Genomic DNA, 13523 nt, shown 5'->3' with positions numbered 1-13523 from the left:
CATCTTAAAAGGGGATTTGACGGCGTGGCGGCTGTGGAAGGCCGGTTAGAAGGGTTTGAACCACCAAATTTCGAATGAATAACAGAGAAGCTGGGTGTGCCCTTTTATAGAGGTCAAAGGAGGCCCCCCACATTTTACGGGCGCTAGGTGGAAAGCCGGGTGGGTGCGCGCAGCGAGAGCGGGCCTCCGACTGCCCGAGACTCGTGGCGCTGTTGGAGACTACATTCCCCGAAAGCCTTGGCGACCGCCTGCTTCTGTCTCCGTGTCTGACGTCATCCGCCGCTGACACCGGCACGCCCAGTTCCAGTCCGCGTCAGCATGGGCAATTTGCTGTGTGTGCGGAGCGCAGAGGAGCAAGGGCTTCCGCGACTTGTGGCCAGCGTCCTGCTCTCGGGGCCAGGCTACCCTCTTATAGTGGCCGCCACCAGCCACCGCAGTCCCATGACCAGAACACCCCAGGCCAGGCCCGCCCCTTCTCCCCGCGCTTCGCCCGGATGGCATTGCCATCTTCAATCATGTGACCTACCTGACAAAATGGGGATAAGTTGAACAATATGGGATTCTCCAGGTAAGTGGAGAAACCAGGTAACCATATCTTATCTCTTTGAGAAAGTGTGGCTTTTCCTGAGGAAGTGTAAGTTTCTGCTCCCCTCAAACAAGGTTGTAAAAAGAGAGACACCATCCCCTCTTCCTCTCTCCTTTCTGCTCCCTAACTCTGGATGGGAACGTTCCTGTGCGGGCGGGAGGGAGAATAATGAAGTCTTGCGTGAAGGGCCACACTCCCAATAAAGGGAGTCTCAGTAAATTAGGACCAACTCTTCCACAAAAAAAATGACCTGAGCTGCTTGAAATGTTGAAAAACGACAGCATGCAAAAAAGCTAACAAGAGAGTGAAGAATTAGGAATCAAACTCCAGGAGACCGACCTCATTATCCCATCCCTCAAGCTGCCTTTGCTTGAAGGCATTTGCTGATGGTAGGAGACATCTGAGAATTCCAGCTTTAAGATTGGTGGATTTGCAATATAAGGGGTACACGTGTAAAAGTGCTGGAAGTTGGGAGTCTGAATAATGACCCCACATTTAAACAGGGACCCCCAAATGTAGGTACTCTCAAAAAATGTTGAGATAAACAGGCCCTGGCACAGACATGTCTCCCAAATTCAGGTTATCTTGGAGGTGTAAAGGAACCTCAACCTTTGATATCGACCAGGCTAGAGTTGTGCCCAGGTGTTGACAGAAGCAAATGAAAATGATCTTTGGAGAAAGGTATTGTCATTTCGAACATCGGAGTATTCACACACACCCCTTTTCTTAGTAACTTCCGGCACATTCTCAAAGATAACCAAATGTACAAGGACATAAGACATCATGAAAGAGAACTTGCAGAATTAATAGACAACAAATACACAAAACCTCCAAATACTGGAATTATTTATCAGAGAAGGAGTATAAAAGAGCAATTTTTTACTATTTTTAAAGAGATTAAAAAAACAAACGAGGAAATACCTGCAAAACCAAGAAAGCTTAAAAAAATGGACATAGCACATTTGGAAAAGTGACCAAACAACATTAAAAAATAGCTAATTAAAAATAAAACAACTTTTTAAACAGCAAATTACATGTAAAAGAGAATCTGCTGGAATATGGGTAGGAAGAAATTGTCTGGAAATTGGTGAGCAGAGACAGTGAGATGAAGAGAGAAAAGAAAGAGACAAGACAAAGTGAAACACATGAAACTTTTGAGTAGGAAAGTCCAACATAAGTTTAATCAGATTCCAGGAGGAAAATACAAAATATTTGGAGTTAATTGCTAAGAATTTTTGAGAACTGATGAAAGACTTACCAAGCTTCAGATTCAAGAAGTCAAATGAAACTCAAAGAGTATAAATAAAAATAAGTCCACAACTATACGCATCATGGTGAAATAATAGAATGTAAAAGGTAAATAAAATCTTAAAACAATTAGACAAAAAGATCAAGTAACTTCAGAGAAGTAACATCTGACTTCCCAATAGCATTAAGGGAAGCCATATGACTGGAGTGAAATATTCATTGTACTTAAAATATATGCCTAATTAGAACTCTGTGTATAACAAAAGTCTTTCAGAAATGGGGACCCATTTATTCAACTAAAAACAGGAATTTCATCATGAGCACACTCTCGCTAAAGGAAATTGTAAAGGCTGTATTTCATACAAAGGGAAAATAATCCCAGGTGGATGGTCAGAGACAAAAGAAAGAATAAAACCCAAAGAGAGCGGTCAAATGTGGATAAACTAAATAAGTGAATAAAACAACACTATTATTTATACATCTTCAAACACTACAGAATTAGGGGCACCTGGGTGGCACGGCTGGTTGTGTCTGATTTCGGCTCAGGTCATGATCTTAGGGTTCATGAGTTCAAGTACCACATCGGGCTTTCTGTTGTCAGCGTAGAGCCTGCTTGGGATCCTGTGTCCCACTCTCTTTCTGCCCCCCCTGCCCACTTATGCGCGCTCTCTCTCTCTCTCTCTCTCTCTCTCTCTCTCTCTCTCTCAAAAATAAGTGAACATTTAGAAAAAAACATACAGAATTAAAATCCAAGACAGTGATGCTTTCGTTTCTAGCTATTAACAGAATAGCATGTCATAAACTAACACGTCTACTAGTTATAGCTAGAAGAGCTGGATAAAATACAAATATTTATATTTGACAGCATTGGAGAGTTCCCAAAGCAACCAGGAACTAAGGATCCAAGGTACCAAAGAGAAGGGATGCTCGCTGAGGCAAGTCCAACATTCTTAGTGCCTCCTCTCCCACAGAGACCGTTGACCATACCTAGTCACACAATTGTAAAATGGTTGAAAAATAAAAGACTAGAAAACATTAAAAACAGCAAAAAAATTAAAGACATTTTACCTTTAAAGAGTAAATACTGAAAGAGTGGTCAAAACAAAATTAAACCCCACAGGCATCTAACAAGCTGATGGATAGAACAAAATGAAAATACTTCCTTAATTCAAAAGGTGAGAAAAAAACATGTCAAGAACCCTCTGAATATCCATAAGTGTTGCAAATCCACCTGAGGAGTCACCGTGGGCAATTTTACTTAATTTGTGGGGGGTCAGTGGATGGATGAAGTTTCATCTGACACCTGGGCCTGAACCAGAACTTGTGATGCCAGCTCTGGCCTAGAGAAATCCCAGAATGCCACAGCCACAGACACACTGCCTCACTATTCCCAACTTGACCCGGAAGAAATTCTGCAGCTTCTGGAAAGGCGTGGCTTTCACCTATCACACCTCTGTCCAAAAATAGTCCCTGTGTCCATAAGAGTGGGGAGCAAAGGTGCAGGAGTCCAGCAAGGAAACAGCCAGAGGCAGGGAGAGAAAAGGAGCCCTCATTTGCCTTCCTCTTAGTGTGTGACATTCCCCAAAGGTTGCCAGGTCAGTGGCATTTCCTGGCTCAGGGATCCAGCTAGAGGTGAGGGTGACTTCGCTGACTCAAAGACCCAGCAGGACAGTGGTGGTGAGCCTCTCCAAAAGATAGTGGCTTTGGGGCCTTTCCATGGAACAAAAGCAGCTTCCACACTGCAGAGCTTTATGAACCCCTGCAGGCCCCAGAGGGCGCCCCCCATCCAGGCGCAGCGGGATTCTGCACATCCTCCTCTACCTGCACTATCTCTGCCCTCTGCCCCTGAGGTCTGCGAAGGGTTATGTAGGGATCAAGGAGAGGTGATGACTTCTGTGCTGAAGAGGCAGCAGCTGGAGACCCAGGAGGTTGTGTGCGGTAGATGCAGGACCAGGTGGGGAGTAAACAGATGGAGCCAGGGGAAAATGGGCCCCAGAGTGATCAAAAGGAGACCCGAGAGGGATGGAGAGAGGAAGACAAGTGACACAGGAGTGGGGAGCCTGAAAAACACCCAGGGGACCCCTTCTGGGAGCTCAAGAGGGTTCACTTAAGGGAGATCTTGCACAAGCTCCAGTAACCCTTCCCCATGCCTATCCATGCCTGCCTTTAGCCAGGCTCAGGAAGGACATTTTTTGGTCCTTTTCCACTTTCATTTTATTTTCCAGTTTCATCACACAAACACTTTGGGGAGAGGTGGGGACTAAGGAACCACACCCTTGACATTGCCCAACCCATCTGGGTGCCTCTAATTCATACTACCTGTTACCTCAAGGAGAAATGCTGGGTGGGAAGACTCTTCCCACACCAGGCATTTCCCAGGCTCCTCTTTCCATAATGTCTCACATAAAAGTGGGTGTTGTTATGGCTAGGGAAATATAAATTCATTTTTTAAATATCAGTGAATTCACAGGAGATTTGGTCATTGTGTAGTACAGCGGTTTTCGAATTTGAACATGCGTCAGAATCTCTTGGAGCACCGGTTCAAACAGATTTCTGGGCTCCAGCCTGTTGTTCTCCTATTCAGCGGATCTCTTCCAGAGCATTTGCAGATTGAGAAAGTTCACAGATGCTGCTGACGCTGCTGGTCCAGGGACCACACTTTGAACCCTGCTAATCTAGGTTATCAAAACTACAGCTAATTTTAGGGAAAGGTCTATTTGTTTTGTTTTTCAAACAACCTTCTCTGGTTTATTTGAACTCTTAGCCAATTTTTCCAGCCTTATCTCTTCCTCAAATATGTCCAAACATTTCATGGATGATACAGACCAAAATAGTAACAAGAATGGCAAGAATGAAAATGATACTCCATGCTCTTAAATACAGAGAAAAAATTTGTGGTTGCCAGAGGGTGAGGGGTGGAATGGGCAAAATAGATAAAGAGGATTAAGAGGTACAACTTCCAGTTATAAAATAAGTCAGGGAAATGAAAAGTACAGCCTAAGGAATATATTCAGTAATGCTGTAATAATGTTGCATGGTGACCCCACTAGTCCTGGTGAGCACTGCATCGCTGTACACCTGAAACTAATAAAACATTGCATGTTAATTATACTTCAATAAAAAGAAAATGATACTCAAACTCAACATGTTGTAAACATTATGTACAGCTAAAGTATGCCCATCATACCTTAATAAAGTGTTTTTTAGATGAAAATGATAAAACCTTGTGTTCTTTTTTTTTTTTTTTTTAATGTCTACATAAGCTGAAAGGAAAGAAAAATGTGTGGGCAGGGAGGGGCAGTGCTGGGCTGGTCCTGAGACTGCTCCGGTCCCAGCGGCAGCCCACGGTGGGCTCTGGACCCGGTCTCCTTTGCCCTGGGGTCTCACCCAGGTAAGGAAGTGGTGTATCTCTGGCAATGAACCAGCGGCCCAAGTCTGGAACCTTCCTAAGAAGACCTGCTCAGCAGCTGGCCTGGGTGGCGCAGTTGGTTAAGCATCTGACTTGGCTCAGGTCTTGATCTCAGTCCTGCTTTGGGCTCTGCACTCTCCCTCTGTCTCTCTCCGCGCCTCGTGGGATTCTCTCTCTCCCCCTCTTTCTCTGCCCCTCGCTTACTCGCTCTCTTTCTCAAAAATAAATTTTAAAAAATGTGACATTAGCCTTGCAGTCTTTGTGCCCCTCACCTCTCCTCTCTGCACCTCACTTTGTCCTTAAAATGGGGCCTGCTGTACTCACACCTGTAAGGGCCTGTGGTGTGAGGATTAAGTGAGATAACCTCTGTTAAGCACTTTGCACCTTGCTGGGCTCATAGTTGGTGTTCTTTAAAATGTGCGGTCCCAGGGTGAACAGGCTGGGATTGTGAGGGCGCTGGCCTGTGGTGTGGGGAGATGTGCCCACCTCCCAGCCCCTACGCCGCGTGCACGCGAGCGGCCACCAGGGGGCGGTCCCGGACCGCAGAGGGTGCCAGGGAACTGCCAGGGCCTTCGTCTCCTTTTCTTCCTCCTCAACTGTTTAGAAGAAATTCAGCAGCGTCCAAGTGAGGAGATATGGGCTCTTGGGGCTTCTAACCGTGGATCCTGCAAAGGGAGTGGGTTGGGGGATGGAGTGCTCGGCAATATAGTAGATGGGCGTGAATGTCAGCTGTGGTGAAGACCGGCAAATCCAGGGCGCCCCCTTGTAAAAATTGCAGGGGGTGCCCAGCTGCTCTGAGAGCAAAGGCGGGGTTTCCCCCCCCCCCACAACGTTTTCTTTTTAAAAATTTCAAACTGGGGCACCTGGGTGGCTCAGTCGGTTAAGTGTCCGGCTTCAGCTCAGGTCATGATCTCGCGGTTCGTGGGTTCGAGCCCCGCGTCGGGCTCTGTGCTGGTGGCTAGCCCAGAGCCTGGAGCCTGTCTTCAGATTCTGTGTCTCCCTCTCTCTCTGACCCTCCCCTGCTCGCACTGTCTCTCTCTGTCTCTCAAAAATAAATAAAAACATTAAAATTTTTTTTTAATTTCAAACCAATAGAAATGTTTTAAAAACTGCAATGAGTAAATATCTTTATACCTTTCATCTGTATTCATCAACTGTCAACAAACATTACCAGATTATTTATATACACACATATATTTTACTTTTGGCCGAATCATTTGACAGTTACTTTAGACATTCTGACACTTTACCCCTAAATACTTAAGCCTGTATACCCTAAGAACAAGGACATTCTCCCACATAGCCACAATGCCCTTATCACATCTAAGAAACTCCACATTGATATATTAAATATATATATATTTCTACATTTAAATTTCCCAATAAGTCCAGTTATATCCTGTATAGCTGGAGTTTTATTTTGTTTGTGATCCAAGATCTGATCAATGTTCATCTCATTTTTTCTTTCATGACATTTTTGAAGAGTCCAAACAAGTTGTAGAAGATTCCACATTCTGACTTTGTCCTATATTTATTCTTCATAGTTAGATGCAGGCGCACTTTTTTTTTTTTTAGGTTTACTTATTTACTTTGAGAGAGAGAATTCAATCAGGAGAGGGGCAGAGAGAGGAAGAGGAGAAAGAGAATCCCAAGCAGGCCCCATACCAGCAGTGGTGGCACAGAGCCTGATGCAGAGCTCCAACCCACTAACCCTGAGATCATAACCTCAGCTCAAACCAAGAGTCAGACACTTCCCCAGCTGAGCCCTCCAGGCACCCCAAGTTATATCACTTTTGGTAAAACACTATATAAAAACACTACATAGCCCTTTTATCTATTTCCCATTATATCATTATTACAAAACCCGTCTTGTAGACTTGTAGCGTATTGGTGACACTAGGGTTGGTCACTGGGCTACTTGTGAGTTTCCTTACTTACCTTTCTATCCCCAACAAAATTGAATCTGATCAAGACACTATCAGAAGCAACCAGCTAGGATGCCTGGGTAGCTCAGTCATATAAGTGTCTGACTCTTGATTTAGTTTCAGGTCATCTCTTGATTTTGGCTCTGGTCGGGATCTCACAGTTCAAGAGTTTGAGCCCAGCACAGAGCCTGCTTGATATGATGGCGCTCCCTCTCTCTCTGCTCCTCCCTCACTTGTGCTGTCTCTCTCTTTCAAAATAAATAAAATTGAAAAAAAAAAAAGGGGTGCCTGGTAGCTCAGTCAGTTATGCATCCAACTCTGGATTTCAGCTCAGGTCATGATATCCTGGTTCGTGGGATCAAACCTGTGTTGGGCTCTGTGCTGTCTATGTGGAGTCTGCTTAGGATTCTCTCTCTCTCCCTCTCTCTCTGCCCTTCCCTTACTTGTGTGCTTTTTCTCCCTCTCTCAAAATAAATAAATAAACTTAAAAAAAACAAAAACAAACAACTAGCTAAATCCAGGATGTGAAACAAATGACAAATGTCCCAGTTTCCCTAACCATCTATGTAATGGTATGGGTGGGTAGGAGAAAAAAAGGCTGTTTTAGAATAAAAGATTGAAGAGACACATGGCCACATATATTGGATAGAGCTTGTTTGAATCCTGATTTGAAAAAAACTAAATGTTAAAAAGACATCATTGAGATAATTGGGGGAAATTTTAATGTGGACTGAGTACAGATAATATTTAAAAATTATTGAGATTCTTTTGGGTGTGATAATGGCATGGTTATTTCAAAACATTTTAATCTATTAAATTATAATGTATTCATGCAATTGAATATTATACAACAGCAAAAAAGAATGAAAAAAGATTTATGGTGCTAGATAAATCTCAGGAATAACATGTTAAGTGGAAAAAATAAATTATACAGTGATACAATTTATATACTAATGATATCCTTATAAAGAGAATATAATATATATGATATATTGGGTTTGCTTTTCTCTCTCTTTTTTATTGTGTTAAAATACACATGACATAAAATTGGTCATCTTAACAGTTTTTAAGCTTGTAGTTCAGTGATATTAAATACATCCCCATTGTCATGTAGCTTTCCCCACCATCCAACCCATTACCTACCATCCATCCCCATAATGCTTTTTATCTTGGAAATCTGAAACTCAGTACCTATTAAGGAACAACTCCCTGTTCTCCCCTATCTCCAGCCCCTGGCAATTACCCTTATACTTTTTTCTTTCTTTCTTTTTAACGTTTATTTATTATTGAGAGACAGAGAGAGATGGAGCATATGTGAGGGAGGGGCAGAGAGATGGGAGACACAGAATCGGAAGCAGGCTGCAGGCTCTGAGCCATCAACGCAGAGCCCAACCGGCCAAACTCACAAGCTGTGAGATCACGACCTGAGCTGAAGTTGGACATTCAACCGACTGAGCCACCCAGGCGCCCCTATACTTTCTTTATAATTTTATAATATTTATAATATAATTAGACCTCATATAAGTGGAATTATTTAGTATTGTCTTTCTGTGACTGACTTATTTCACTTAGCATAATGTTCTCAAGTTTCATCCATGTTGTAGCATATTGCAGAATCTCCTTCATTTTTAAAGGCAAATAATGATCCATGGGCTGTATATACCGCATTTCGGTGATTCATTCATTGGTCAATGGACACTTGGGTTGTTTCCATGTTTTAGCTTTTGTAAATATACTGCTATGAACATAGGTGTACAAACACCTCTTTGAGACTCTATTTCATTTCTTTTGAGTGTATACTCAGAAGTAGAATTGCTGGGTCATGTGGCAATTCTATTTTTTAATTTTTTAAGGTTTATTTATTTTTATTTATTTTGAGAAAGAGAGAGCAAACGGGAGAGGCAGAGAGAGAGGGAGACAGAATCTGAAGCAGGCTCTGTGCTGTCAGTTCAAAGTTCAGTGGGGCTTGAACCCTGAACTATGAGGTCATGACCTGAGCTGCAGTCAAGAATTGGGATGCTTAACTCGCTGAGCCACCCAGGAGCCCCAATTTTTTAATTTTTTTTGAGGAAACTCTATGCCGTTTTTTAACAGAGGCTGTATTACCATTTAACATTTACACCAACAGTACACAAGGGTTCCAAGTTCTCCATATCCTCATCGATATGTTTTGTTTTCTGGTTTTTTTTTTTAAGTCTATTTATTTTTAAGAGAGAGAGTACACAAGAGAGCATGAGCACAAGAGTAGGGGAGGAGCAGAGAGAGGAAGACAAGACTATAGGGCTCAAACTCATGAATCATAAGATCATGACCTGAGCTGAAGGGGCTCAAACTCATGAACCATGAAATTAGGAACTGAGCTAAAGGCAGAAACTTAACCAACTGAGCCACCCAGGCAACCCCTATTTCTGTTTTTTAATAATAGCTATTTTAATGGGTGTGATGTGGTATCTTTTTAGTTTTGATTTTGCATTTCCCTAAAGATGTTGAACATCTTTTCATGTGTTTATTGGCCGTTCACCTATCTTCTTCAGAGAAATACCTATTCAAGTCTTTTGCCCATTTTGAGGCTGTTTGGCTTTTTGTTGTTGTTGAATTTTAGGAGTTCTCTGTATATTCTGAATATTCATCCCTTATCAGATTTATTTATTTATTTCCTGAAAATCAGTGCCAGAGATTGTTTATGGATACATGTATATAGTAAACATATAAAGCCATGTTTATGAATGATAATGCTATATTCAGTGAGTGATGTTTGGGGGAGAGGACTGGGTTACGGGAAGGTACATTCGAGGCTTCAGTCACAGCTGTTGAGTTTTATTTCTTAGAGTAGGTCATGGTTAAATGGGTGCTCATTATGTTATTACCTTTCCTTTTTTGTGTTCTTCTGAGATTATTTCACAAATTAAAAAAATAAAGTGTAGCAGGGCACCTGGCTGGCTCAGTCTATGGAGCATGTGACTCCTGATATCGGGGTTGTGAGTGTGAGCCCCACGTTGGGGGTAGAGATTACTTTACAAAATAAAATAAAATGTAGCTTCTTTTTTTTAATTTTGTAAACATTTATTCATTTTTTGAGAGACAGAGAGAGTCAGAGTGTGAGTGGGGGAGGAGCAGAGAGAGGGATGCCCAGAATCTGAAGCAAGTCTCCAGGCTCTGAGCTGTCAGCAGAGCCCAGTGTGAGGCTCGAACCCATGAACTGTGAGATCATGACCTGAGCTGAAATTGAACACTTAACCAACTGAGCCACTCAGGTGCCCAAAATGTAGCTTCTTAAAGAAAACAAAGGCTTTAACTACTGAGCAACTACTAGGTTAAAAAAACTTAACATACATTATCTACTTTAATCCCCACCTCATTTCTCTCATCATCTCCACCACTCTGCCCTTTGTACACTTCATTTCAATTATGCTGGTCTCCATACTGCCTTTTTGTAAGAGTTCGGTATTGTCCTGCCACAAGACCTTTGCACCTGCTGTTCCCTCCACCTGGAATACTCTTCCCCATGAAGAGCATGGTTTCCTCCCTCACCTCCTTCAAGTCTTTGCTCAAAGAGCACCTTCCCAGCAAAGCCTTCTTTGACTAGCCTATCTCCCTTATTCTGCTCTACTTTTTCCTCCTAGCAATTGTCACTTTCTGACAGATCACATAACTTACTATGTTTGCTGTCCGTCTCCCCTTGATAGTATGTGAACTCCATATAAGAGCAGGGATTTTTCTCTCCTTTATTCACTGTTATATTCCCAGCACCTCAAACAACTTGGCACATAGTGTAGTACTTAATACATATATGCTGAATCAGCAAATGAATGTATTTTTATCTTTTACTGCATTATAAATCATCCCAAAATTTAGCAGCTTAAACCACAAATATTGTCTCATATGGTTCCTTCCTTCCTTCTTTCCTTTCTTCCTTCCTTCTTTTCTTCTTTTCTTCTTTACTTCCTTCCTTCCTTCCTTTGAGTAAAGCCCAGTGTAGGGCTTGAACTCCTGACCCTGAGATCAAGACCTGAGCTGAGATCAAGAGCAGACAGTTAGGGGCACCTGGGTGGCTCAGTCAGTAAAATGCTTAACTTTGGCTAAGGTCATGATCTCGTGGTTTGTGAGTTCAAGGCCCATGTCAGTCTCTGTTCTGATAGCTCAGAGGCTGGGGCCTACTTCGGATACTGTGTCTACCTCTGTCTCTGCCCCTCCCCACTTATGCTCGCTCTCTCTCTCTCTCTCTCTCTCTCTCTCTCAAAATTAAATAAACATTTTAAAAAATAAAAGAAAAAGAGATACCTAAGTGACTGAGCCACCTAGGCACTTTATGTATGTATGTATTTTTTTTTAATTTTTATTTTTTAATATATTTTTAAATGTTTATTTTTGAGAAAGGGAGAGACAGAGCATGAATGAGGGAGGGTCAGAGAGAGAGGGAAACACAGAATCCGAAGCAGCTCCAGGCTTTGAGCTGTCAACACAGACCCCGATGCAAGTCTTGAAACCAGGAACTGCGAGATCATGATCTCAGCCAAAGTCAGATACTTAACTGACTGAGCCACCCAGTCGCCTGTGTATGTATTTTTTAAGTAGACTCCATGCCCAGTAAGGACTTCAATGTGGGGCTTGAACTCATGACCCTGAGATCAAGATTCTTTCACATGGCTTCTGAGGGTCATGAATCTAGGAACTGCTTAGCTGGGAGGTTCAAGCTCAAGTTCCCCATGAGAATGCAGTCAAGTGTTGGCCAGAGCTATAGCAATCGTAAGGCTTGGCTCCTCACTGGCTGTTGGCTGGGAGTTTCAGTTCCTAGCCACATGGACCCCTCCACAAGTCTGCCTCATGTCATGGTGGCTGGCTTCCCCCAAAGTGATGAGAGAGCAGAAAGAAAGAAAGGAGGAAAGGAGAGAGAGTGGAAAGGAGGAAGGGAGAAGAAAGAAAATGATAAAGGAGGGAGGGGACAAAAGAACTTGAGACAAAAGACACAGTCTTTTCCTACCTAATCACATAAGTGACCTACCATCTGTGGCAGGCAAAATAATGGTCCCCAGAGATGTCCAAGTCCTAATCCTAGAGCCTAGGAATTTGTTACCTCTCATTGGCAAGGGGATTTAACAGATAAAGTTAAGGATTTAGTTCAAGTGGGGGAGATAATCCTGCACTGGCCACATGGGCCCAGTGTAATCTCAGGGTCCTCATAAGGGGAATAGGGAGGCGGGACAGTTGGTGACAAAAAAGGAGAGGTGACAATGGGAGAGGAGGCTGGAGTGATGCCCTGTGAAAATTGAGAAGGGGCCGTGAGCAGAAGAATTCAGGCATCTTCTACAAGCTGGAAAAGACAGGGAAATGGACACTCCCTGGGGACTTCTGACAACTTGATATTAGCCCAGTAAGACCATGTAGATGTCTGACCTCCAAGAACTGCAAGGTAGGAGATTTATGCTGCTTTAAGCCACTGAGTTTGTAGTGATTTTTTTCCAGCAGGAGAAGAAAAGGATTACGCCATCACTTCTGCCATATTGTACTGGTTAGAAGTGAATCAGCCCACATTCACAGGGTGTGAATACCAGGATGCACGGTTGGTGAGGGGCACTTTGGAGGCTGCGGACTACCATGAAATAATTATTAACTCTGCTTTATAAAAAGGTAAGCTGAGCCTTAGCAGAGTGAAGTAATTTGTCTGAGGTCATATAACTAATGATGGTGGAGTGAGTTCCATCTGATGCTCAGAATAAATTCCAAACTCATTTGACAAATGGCTACAAGGGCCTGTCTGATATGGGCCCTGCTGCCTCCCTAATCTCCACAAACCAAGCCCATTGAATCCCACCTCAGGGCTTTACATCTGCTGTAAAATTTCCCTTCAATTCTGGTGAGCCAACTCTTTCTCACCTTGTTCAAATACAAATCTTCGCTAATAACACAATAACTTTCCTCTCCTTCACTTCTTTTTATTTTATCTTTACTTTTAAAAAATTTATTTGTTTATTGTCTAATGTCTCTTCCAATTACTCCCACCCCTCATGAGGACAGGGGCTTTGCCTGCTTTGTCTATTGCTGTATCTCCAGGACTAGCACATAGTAGGTGCTCAATAAGGATTTGCTGAATTGATGAGTGAGTGACTTTACAGGGAGGTAAAACAGAAACAATCTATTCAACTTCTCTAGGCATCTGGAAGTTTATGAAGCTTACCTGGCAAGCTTATGAAGATTAAAAGAAATAAATAAAAGAAGTCACAAGGCCTAGAGCCCCAGGGTATATTTTTAAAGAAATGAGAGTTTCAATTCTTGCACCACTGACAGGCTGGACCTGGGGGTGTTCACAGGGCTCTGGGCTGTGAGAGTTCTTTGTCTCTAGGGAAGGCAGATCCCT

At 42.8% G+C, this 13523-nt stretch overlaps 1 long non-coding RNA gene across 1 annotated transcript; it reads left to right on the top strand.

Annotated features, from left to right (window-relative positions):
• The first annotated feature begins 224 nt into the window (after positions 1-224).
• Positions 225-5056, top strand: LOC115280557. The gene is made up of 2 exons (XR_003903838.1): positions 225-568; positions 2700-5056. It is a non-coding gene; the product is annotated as an uncharacterized LOC115280557 (long non-coding RNA).
• Positions 5057-13523: the final 8467 nt, after the last annotated feature.

Source organism: Suricata suricatta, chromosome 16 (genome assembly GCF_006229205.1).
Source record: "Suricata suricatta isolate VVHF042 chromosome 16, meerkat_22Aug2017_6uvM2_HiC, whole genome shotgun sequence".
NCBI classification, from domain to species: Eukaryota; Metazoa; Chordata; class Mammalia; order Carnivora; family Herpestidae; genus Suricata; species Suricata suricatta.
Note: the sequence above shows the minus strand (reverse complement) of the source record. Positions and strands in the feature narration are given on the sequence as shown.